Source organism: Lissotriton vulgaris, chromosome 1_1, assembly GCF_964263255.1.
Source record: "Lissotriton vulgaris chromosome 1_1, aLisVul1.2, whole genome shotgun sequence".
NCBI classification, from domain to species: Eukaryota; Metazoa; Chordata; class Amphibia; order Caudata; family Salamandridae; genus Lissotriton; species Lissotriton vulgaris.
In genome coordinates this window covers 923,540,413-923,551,809 of record NC_141685.1, presented here as the reverse complement: position 1 = coordinate 923,551,809, position 11,397 = coordinate 923,540,413, and positions in this window count along the sequence as shown.

Sequence of the window (11,397 nt, the reverse complement as noted above, 5' to 3'; positions counted from 1 at the left end):
CGATCTCCTTTGTACAGTAGCTCTGTCCAAAATTATCTCCAAAGAAGGACTGCTGAAGACAAAGAAACCTGACGCCTAGAACCACCACTGCACCTGTCGCCTACAGCCCATGTCCGAGTGGCCCTCCAGTCCCAGCAAGGTCCCCCAGCGCTCCAGACTCCGAGTCCACTGTGGGTTGACCCAAGCAGGACTCCCCGACATCGCCTGCCGCCTCTGCACAGAGACACCCCCCAACCGCAAGTGGCCCTGTAAGGTGAAATCCGACCTCAAAAGGCACCCTTGTACCCCACCGCCCTGCACCCTGGAGAAGAGGACCTGAAGCACACCTGAGTCCCTGAGCCCTCCAACGTACCTGCCCAGCTGTTAGTTCCTCCCAGATGACTTCCTGGACCGAGCCTGTAGCCAAAATCCAAAACCGGCAACTCCCATTGAAAACAACTGGGCACCCAACGCCAAATCAGCACTCCGCACCCTGTGCCGCTTTGAGTTCACCTTGTGTGCTAACTCAGTCTCGGAGCTTAACCCTGGGAGCTTTGCTCTCTCAACCCTGTGGCTTGCCCGAGAGTAGCCAACGAACGGCCCCTAGCCCTATAGGCTGACATTGGGCCTCAGCACTCTGCACCCGTCCGCCCTAGTGCCACTGAGGGTGCCTTTTGAGTGCATCCTGGACCATGGGGAAACCCTAGTTCTAACCCCAGGAACTCAACCCTCCAGACCGTTTACTTACCTGAAAACCAATAACCTCATTTTTCTCCACTGGATTGCAATTACCTATTTTCCTCTGAAAAACATAAGTTTTGAGGGTTTTTGTATGGAAACCTAAGAAACTGTGTTTTGATGAAAACTTTTTTACCTACCTTTTATCTAGGAAATTTCCCAGTGTGGTATCTAGGCATATCACACTGAGTAGAAAAAGTAATCCTAAAAGGACTCTAAAAAGTAATCAAAAGTAATCCAAAAGTAAATGCAACTGTACTTAAATATTTTACAATCCTGTAACAATAATCATTCTCATCCAGCTGGCTTGTTGGCCAATCTGTCTTTCTGTTTACCTGTACCAAGTCCTGATTGGTTCTAAAAATAAAATACAAGTAGTAAAGAAATATTTTTAATACAAACAATTGGTCTGAGTTCAGTCTCTGAGTCTGTGACATCATTTCTTGCCTGAGTGTGTACAATAAATGCTTAACACTACACTCTGATAAAGCCTTACTGCTCGTGCACACTACCACAAATCGAGAGTAAGGTATTACCTACGTTTACCTCTGTATGCCTTTGGGGACCCACTGACTGGACTTTACACACTATATCTTACTTAGGTATAGTATATACAGAGCCAGCTTCCTACAACACCTGGGAAAATATTCAATTAATATGCAAAAACCTTTAATTCGCAATGCTCAAAATCTTTGATTCATACTGATATTATCTTTGATTCATACTGATATTACTATGTACCCCGTAACTCGCTGATTCAACTGATGTAGATAACAAAACTGTTTTTACCTACCATGGAGCCTGAGCAACCTTGGCCGATGCCCGGTGGAGCTGTCCTATGCAGCTATAGAAGAGTCTGGCCCCTTGGCCGTCACCTACCCAGCCGGTCATCTGACATTGTTTTTTCCTTGTCTCCACGTTTGTGTCTCTTTCCCTGCCCCTTTGATAGAACTGTGACAACACCCCCTGGGCGGACACCTAAACTGTTTTTACCTACCGCAGAGCCCGAGCAACCTTGGCCGATGCCCAGTAGAGCTGTCCTATACAGCTATAGAGGAGTCTTGCCCCTTGGCCGTCACCTACCCAGCTGGTCATCTGACATGGTTTTTCCTCGTCTCCCTGTTCATGTCTCCTTCCCTCCCCCTCCTCCTCCCCCTGTGATTCTTTGATTCAATTTGATGTAACTATGTAACATGTAACTCGCTGATTCAACTGATATAACTATGTATCCTGTAACTCGCTAATCCTCATGTAAAGCGCTCTGATACCTCCGGGTCTAGCCAGCGCTATATAAAACTTTGAAAATAAGACGGGATAAGGAGAGTGCCAAAATCCAGACCATCCCCCTCAACTTTCCTGGTATGGCCAAAAGAAAAATCAGGTGTTTGTTAAGCGCGACTACTCACCCGTAAGAGTCTCAAGGCGCTGGGGTTGTGGGGCGGGGTTCGCAGGTGCCAGTCCATCAAGAAGGGGGTCTGTCGAAGAGCCAGGTTTTTAGGTTTCTTGCGAAGATGGGGAGCGATGTTGTCTGTCTGGGGTGGAGCGGAAGGTCGTTCCACGCACTGGTGGAGCGGAAGGTCGCGCAGAAGGAGAAGGAGCGGCCTCCCGATCTGGTCTTTCTGGTGCAGGGGGCCATGGCGTAGGAGAGCTGGGCTGATCGTAGGGTCCTTTGGGGTGCATGAAATTTGAGTCTGCTGTTCAGGTATGCTGGTCCGGTGTCGTGGAGGGCCTTGTGAGCGTGGGTTAGCATCTTGAAGGTGACTCTAGCTTTGATTGGGAGCCAGTGGAGTGTGTGCAGGTGCTGGGAGATGTGGCAGTGGCTTGGGAGGTTCAGGACCAGTCTTTTCGGCTGCGTTTTGGATGTTCTGTAGCTTGCGGTGAGGTTTCTGTTTATTCCGGCATAGAGTGCGTTGCCGTAGTCGAGCCTGCTGGTGACCAGGGCGTGAGTGATGGTCTTTCTGTGTTCGAGGGGGATCCATTTGAAGGTCTTACGTAGGAGGGGGAGGGTGTGGAAGCAGGAGGGCGAGACGGAGTTGATCTGGCGGTCCATTTTGAGCTCGGAGTCCAGGATTATTCCCAGGTTGCGTGCGTGGTCTGTGGGGGTGGGCGGGCTTGCGGGGGGGGGTCACCAGGTGTTGTTCCAGGCGTCTGGGTTTGGACCCATGATGAGTACTTCCGTTTTGTTTGTGTTTAGTTGTAGGCAGCTGTTTTTCATCCATTTGGCGACGGCTTCCATGCCTTCTCGAAAGCTGTGTCTAGCGGTGTTGGGTTCGTTGGACAGGGAGAGGATGAGTTAGGTGTCGCTTGCGTATGACACAATGTTGAGTCCGTAGGTTCTGACGATTGGGGCGAGCTGAGCCATGTAGACGTTGAAGAGCGTAGGGCTGAGGCAGTGGTAGAAGTGGGCGGGATCGGAAGGGCACGGCGTGCCCCTACTTTTTTAATTTAAAACAAACCGTTCCCCTACTTCTCTATTTTTAAAATGCGTCCCATGACGGCAGGGATGGTCCGAACTTAAAAATATGATATGACCATCCAGCCCTGTGGGCACACATTCAGCTGTTTTTTATATTTTATTTGAAAAAATGTGTAATGCTGCTCTGTCTGCGTTCAGGGATGTGTACTTTTTAAAAATACTGTTTACTTGTTTAAGGATATGACATTAAAGCAGCCATATATGTCTACTTCTGTGACACCTGAGCACCCAAGCCCCTTGTGTACCCCATCAAGGGTCAGACAGTGAAAACAAACAGGCCCAGGCACCAAGGCAGGACTGGCGTAATGGGCATCGGGCAGAGGCTGGAGGGATGGGAGACTGGTTTTGTTACCGGGGGCTGCAAAACCGACCCCCGGTAACAAAACCAGCAGGAATGTCCAGCACAATGACTCACTTCTCACTCTCAAAAACAAATAAATCACTGCAGAGTTCCTTGTAAACCCAGCAGTTTTCAGGCAAAAATAAAAGAGTCAAGATTGAGGTCTCGGGTGGTTGATCTTCCTGTTGGAGAGAGATCGGAATATTGACGATTGCAAGTTTTGACTCATCTACTGTAGCACCGAGGATTAATATGCCTGCTGCAAAGAACGTGTACCATACAGATGACAGAACTGCATTTAATGTGCATAGCTCAGTGGGTTTCTGCTTTTGTCAATGAGATCCATTAGTTACTTTATTTTATTTATTTTTTAGAGTTTTCTATAGCGCGAACTTGAACCGATTAGGTTATCAGAGCGCTTTACATAGCACCAGTTCCCTTACATGTTATCACAGCAGTTTACATAGAATCAGTTACGTTGCACACTTCAGGATCTTGAACCGATTAGGTTATCAGAGCGCTTTACATAAGACAGCATTCGATGTCCAGTGCCCTCCTCCGCCGTGTAGCGGGGGACCACTTCCAGCCCTCCGAAGTCGTCGAGCTGTCGGGACTAGGCTCCTGGAATTTCAGCTGCCCCTTTACAAGGCACTTTACATAGAATCAGTTACGTTACACATTTCAGGAACACCTTTCTTTTTGCTCTAGTGGATAGGGTTATCTCTTCACACGGGGGAAGGGATACACCTGGCTATATTCCAACAGTTCCACAGGCGATTAGCCGTAAAAGCTATAATTCTAACACAGGGAGGGGATACACATGGATACAATCTAAAAATCAAATAGTATACTAGTCGTTAGAGTTATCTTCTATCTTGACAGGAGGGATGTGACTGGAAACACTCTAGGGGTAATATAGGGGTGGTAGAGAGTACAAAGGACCGCTGCAAACACTACACGAGTACCAGCATAGAGGAGGGGTGGGTGGGATGCAAAGGTCTGGAGGGAAGGAAGGGCTAGAGTCCAGCGAGAACTGTCCAAGAAAAAACAACTTACAATCGCAATAAATCTAGCACCTTGAGCTATGAACTGCCATCCAAGAGCTGCATGCAAACTGCATGGTGCTGGTTTGGAAGTTATGTTTTTTCCCCAGACTTTCATTATCCTAATACTGCTAAAATGGGTTTGTTGGGTAGGAATACATTCTTATTAGTAAATCCAACCACCGTGTTACGGTTTGAATCCTGGGTTTGTGCTTCTCCAGAAATTTACAAATGCATACCAGAATTGATGGCATGTGAATCCTACACCTTGTAGTATCTTTTGTCTTGCATAACATTGTCTAAACATTGATTTACACATGTATGATTCATTGTCTCTATATGTGTGTATAATGTAAAGTGCTCCAAGTCCCTACACTGGTATAAGAGGCGCTATAAAACAAATTAAATACATGTGAGAGGGGCTAAGGAGAGATATGGGGCAGTGTTCGGGCTGATAGTCAGGAAAGAGCCCAAACAAGATTGTTGTATCCGGGTGCCCAGTAAGGTGATCATTTACTGTGCTCTAAAAGCTAATAAAACCCGGTATTTGTAAAGCATGAACTAATCACCCGTAAAGGTCTCAAGGTGCTGGGGGCCGTCGGGAAGATTAAGCGAGCTATTGCCCAGAGTCACATGGTGCTGGACTAAGATGGTGCCGGAGATCGAACCGTGAGCCCAGTGCTCCGGTGTCAGTCGCCCTTGCCGCTGCACCACACCTCTAATACAATTGAATATATAGTAAAATGTTTTGTAGAATGCACAATTTATGTATTTTTTTACAAACTTTTCTTGGGGAGAGAATACCCTCTCCCCATATCCCCTTTGTAGTGGTCAGGCTCGCTTGCTGCATTTGTTCGCAGCACACCGTACAGGGGATGGACAAAATTTGCCAGGGCTGCTTTGGGTTCCCAGTTCTTCCCTGTCTGGCACCAAATTAAAAGTGCCCCATTTAGCAAATGAGATATCTAAACAAGCATTAGCAAAAAGAATTGGTCTTGCTTATGGGATCTCCTAGGTTTGTGAAGTTTTTTCAGTGACTCTTTACAGTATCACTAACATACTATTGTGTCACCAAGAAAAATAAAGTTGGATGTATCCTTCACTTCCTGAATAAAAATATAATTTTGCCTTTTACTCTCGGTACATGGGGCCTCCTGTCATAGAATTTAAACCCACATTTTTTGTTCAGAGATGGTTATAACATGGGAGGAGAAGTACTAATGAAAGAAATGGCATGGCTCTGAGACAAACGGCTTCTGGTTTTACTTAGAAGCGTAGTTGGGACATTCTGTGTTTTAAAACCTATCCCACATTGTAAATGTATTTTAATGTCAATAACTCATATACTAAACCTCAAATAAATGTGTATCCATTGGTTGTATTAAATAATGTTATAAGCTGTAACTGGTCAGTGAAATGCAAAACATACTAACAATTAGTATGTTATGCTCTTTCTAGCCACACCTCTGACTCCACCCATTGGCCAAATCCTCTGGTCATTCCTGCCACCTGATGCTCCGCCCACAGTTCCCCTACTATTTTTCCCCACTTCGACCACTGGGCTGAGGGAGAAAAAAGACAAAAAGGCAACATGCATTCCATTTAAGGTACAAGGAAGACCTCACCAACCCACTAAGTGAAAGGGCTTTTATTGGTGAGAAAGAAAGATCATGTGATCCGCGTTCGCATGAAGCACTCGCTGCAAGGGTGGAAAGAGGAAGATTAGCTTGTAGCAGCAGCATGCCAGGCCGCTACCTAAAGACACAGGTCCCCGATTTGTGGGCCTTCTCCCAAATCATAGAGCAAATGAAAATCATACTATGCAGCACATTTTGGGTTTAATTGCCACATTCTTTAGTCCTGGGACACCATTTTAACAAGTTTCCATATCACCCATCCAGAGTTCATATTCAGCGAAAAAACAAGCCTCCCTGGACCCACTTGTTGTAAACATAAGCGTCACTGTCTCCTAATCTGTGCTTTCAAGCATTGTATTTGTATGCGCAAGTTTACTCTGTGTTCACACTATAGGGTCTGTGGAATCACTTCTTTGCAAAAAGAATAAGAGCTTTGGACCACTGTTATACATTTATCACATGAATGCCTATAGTCGTGTATGTGACTCACCATAAGATTAAAAAAATCAGACATTAAAAGGAGGTACATATTAATAGGAATTCTTCCAATGAGTGTTCTCTTCAGATAACTTCTAATTTGAAGGCAGTGTGGTGGAAACAAGATATTGCAGGTTTACATTACTTATAATACATTTAAACATGTAAGGCATGTTTCTTGCTGCCAATAGAAGTCCTTCCCATCTCCGTTGAGTAGGGGGCAGGAACACCATCTGGGCAGAACCTGTATTACGTTTGTGACTGAACACAGATCTGGAGCTGAAAGTTGAACAGTAAACTTGTAGGAGTGTTGAGAGATGTGTTGCATTTTAGCATTTTAAGACCATATACTTAGCAATTTATGATCCATTTGAGCTAGAAATTATCAATGTTTGTGGACCTCTGCAAAACTATTGTAGATTTCGAGGCAGAATAAGCAAATTCATAATTATGCAGAAAATGAAGCAGTACCCTCGGTCCTGCATTCGTTTTAGAGTAACAGGCAGAGGTGTTCTCTTGTGCAATTACGGGGGCGGCGGGTGCTGGTGGGGAGGAGGGGTTGGGTGCCAGTGTAGAGCTGATCCCCCGCTGGGCATTGGTACATCGGATCAAAGGCGCGGCTGGACACTGCCCGGCGCTGTGTCTGCCCGTAGAGCTAAGCTCTGTGAGCAGAGGCCAGGCACGGAGTTCAGCTCAGTTCACAGCGAGGAAGACAAATATTCCAACCGAAGAGTGTCCTCGAATGCTCCGCCTGGGCGCGCAGCCAGTACCTAGTAATACAGAACTGCAATCCAGCACGTAGGAGCCCTGGGAACAGGGACAAACACGCCAGCGCGCGCCACATGCACACATGTGCGCGCGCGCGCACCCGCCAGTCTGTCCTGAAATGCCCCTCTGGGGGCACCAAGCCAGACTCTTAATGGTGCGGGACAGGACTGCAATCCAGAACGCAATAGCCCTGAGCTGTGAGGCGCGCCCCCTAGTCACCATATACATGCTATACCACGCCGACAAACATAGGAACCCAAAGACACTGCCGCATACATACACACACACAATACAAGCACAAAAGAACAAAAGACACGTATAGCCAGACGTTTGTAAGTGGCATGAAAAAACTGGGGAAGGGGGGTCTCTCAAAGGGGCGTGGCCGATGTAATTAAGGGCGTGGCTTAAAAACACTCAAGCTAAAAATCTGTGCTTAGCATACTATGCCGCCTGACTGGTATTTTGCTGCTTCTGCCATTGCATTCACATACCTGCCAAAAAGTCACAGGTAACCTCGGGGGCGGGGTGGGGGTAGAGCGGGGCAGGTTGCGGGGAGGGGGGGGAAATTGGCAGACGACTAAATAGATTTTATTTAATTTAACCCCTTCGCTGCGGCGGCTATTCCGCCGCAGTGCTAAGGGGGTGGGGCGGCCGCACGGCGGTCCCGTGCTTGTGACGGAACCGCTCCATCACGGCTCGCGGGTGAGCTGTGCTTGTGACGGAACGGTTCCGTCATGGCCCCGCCCGTTCTTTAGAACGTCAGTGCAGGCGCGGAATTCGTTGTGACGGAACCGTTCCGTCACCAGCACAGCCCACCCGTGGCTCGTGACGGAACGGTTCCGTCACGAGCATGGAAGAGGTTAACCTATTCTGTCGTCTGTCAATTCCCTTCTCTCACACCGCGCCAGCCGCCGCTGCTGACAACTTAAAGAACAATTTCACTGTGTGAGGAGGGGAGGCGAGTCCTCGTGCTGAGAAGCACCTACAAGGCACTTTCAAACCCCACCCCACCCCCAAGCCCACTCCTCCCCCTCCCAAAAAAAGCTTGCTGGGGCCATGTCCTGAGGTGTTTTCACACTCCTTAACGGAAGTCGGCAGTTCCAAGCTTTGGAAAACGAGCTGGAAAACCTCTGTTTACTGTGATTTTCAGCCTGTTTTCCCTGCCACCGTGTGATATCGCTCATCACCAGGAAACTATGTGATGGGAGTCAATATCGTGTATCACACTGCGGTGGGAAACAACCTTTACATCGCGGATTTTACACCGCGATACATTCACAACGTGGTCGTTGCAACAACTGTGTTGTTACAACGCAGTGCAATTACAGCGCAAGTCGTTACAACGACTTGCACTAGATGGCGCTCTAGGCTAACGAATAGTATGATTTACTATTCCAACACCTTCCCTACTGCTACACACACTGGAGTTGGAATAGTAAATCATACTATTCCTAAATTCAGCGCGCCATTTAGCGCAAGTCGTTGTAATGACTTGCGTTGTAATGGCAATGCTTTGTAACAAGGCGGTCATTGTAACAACCGCACTGTAAATGTATTGCGGTGTAAAATCCGCGTTGTAAAGTGCAATATTCCACTGCGGCACAATGTGAGTTGACAGGTATGCATCCAGAAATATAATACTACCAGTAACATTATACCTACAAGTGTTGCCAATCGTTGTATAAAATTAATAAGCAACAATTATGGCTTCTCAGTATTGAACACTGAAAATGCTTCAGTTCTGAAATGAAGAGACTTAAAGAACTATACTGAGCCTCTTTGAAGTTACATCACAGGCAGTGAAGGGTGGCACTGCTACAGAGTTAAAAAAAAAATCACCCGAGGGTGAGGGCAAAAATGAAGAGTCCTATGTGGACCTGTCTCAGCATCTGCTTTTTAGAACTGTGGAGCTGCTGAGCACTGGATTCACCCGACTTAAAACCCTGCGTATAACCATATTCACCTGAACGGAATACGCACCTAAACCTACTACACATGAAACTGACACCGCTAGGCCCCTTAAACCCACATAATGGCCTCTTCAGCAGTACTCTGAACATCCCAGACTGCCTAGGTCAGTGGTTATTAACCTTTTTGACTTCTGTGGACACCCACTGAATCATTATTGGCATCCAGGGACACCCCACTGAGTCATTTACTGGAAGTTGGGAACCGGGCAAAACAATGCATGCACAAAAAATACAGAAACAAGGACTCTTCAAACAAATACACACTTGATGACATATTTTATTTAGTTGACAAGTATGGAAAACAAATCAACATTTTAATTTTAATTGAAAGGTTGAAACTTTTGTAAATTCAATTGAGAACACACATCATCCATATTATATTTTGTTTGATGCAATTGCTCTGCTCCAACGATTCAATCTGAGGTAGTAACTGCATTTTTACGCTCGAATTTTTTAATTATTTTACATTGACAGAATATTTTAAAATGTACACGTTTTATATTTTGCTTCTTTACTTATATACACTTTACTAATCTGTTAATATTACATAAAGCAGTCAAGTACCCCTTGAGGTCAAGAACTTCTCAGCTAGATGGTACCTAAACTCACTAGCATCCTATCTTTACAAATGACTCGGCTTTCCTGGGCACATCATCAAGCCTGCTATTTCAGTGCCGGGTCCCACAAACCACTCTGTTAATGTACCCCAGACCTGATCAGCAGCACCCCTGCTTTTCCAGTACTGAAACCCAAACACTACTCTGCTAGTGCAGCTCAATCCCCTCCTGGTTGGCTGCACCACTTGATATTCTTGTTTTGGAACACACACAATTCTGACAGTGCACACCAATCCTACCCTGCAACACCCTCTGTTATTCTTGTACTGGAACCCATTCTTTGTTTCGTGACCGCCCAGTCACTCTGCTCGGCTGTAAAATCGTGTCAGTTATATAATATCAAATTCAACGCTCAGCTGTCCTTGCGAGAGGAAAGCGAGATACCGATCGCTGAAGCGGGCGCCAGAGGCAAACTCGTAACTAGGTCGAGGGTTTTGGCAGGGACAGAGCGTAACCCGCCATGTTATGTAAAGGTGCGTCAAGCGGTCAGAGCTGCCGTAAGAGGCCTTATGTAAGCCGTGCGTTGCCTGTTATGTAGGACGAGAGGGAGGGGCATACCAGGAATTGAAGGATTAAACTAGATCTGGACTGGGGGCAATCAGCGTCTGAGAAGTGCCAGGAGGGAAAGAAGGGAAAGAGGGCATGTGGGCCACGCGGGAATTCGTAGGGATTAAGCAAGCGCCGAGGACATGAATCCTGTGAGAGAGAGGGAAGGGGAAAGGGTAGGGGAGGTAGATGGAGGGGAGAGGACGCAGGGACAAATGAGGAGAGGTGGGGGAAGATAAACAAGACACTGGGATAAGAAGGAGAGGGAAGGTGGCACGAATAAACAAGCATTTGCAATGCAATAGGTCTCGCATTAGGAAAGTTTGAGCAATTGGTATTGTAAATGACACATTTTTTATTTATGTTTTGTTTTTGAAAATAGCGAAATTAATAGCTTTGTCATTTACAATGCCAATAGTTATAACTTTCGCAAATGTGACACCTATAGCATTTGTAATGCAATATGTGTTGTATTTACGTGACTTACATGTAAAGATATTACAAAAAACAATGGCTTTTAATTGTTTTCCAATAATTAATACTTAAATAAAAGTTATTGTAATTTATAATGGCAATAGCTTAAAGTTTTGTAAATAACTTTTGTGAAGATTATGTTCAGTGTATTTTATTGTGATGAAAATCCAAGAACAGAAGTGAAATATTAACATCTTTTTGTTACATTTGTAATAAATCTTGAAACATTGAGAGAACATATTTGAACCAGGTGTTGTTGAATGGTTGCACAGATTGATGCTGTGGTGGCGCTGAGTGATGTTGTGATGGCGAACGAGTGATGCTGTGGCGTT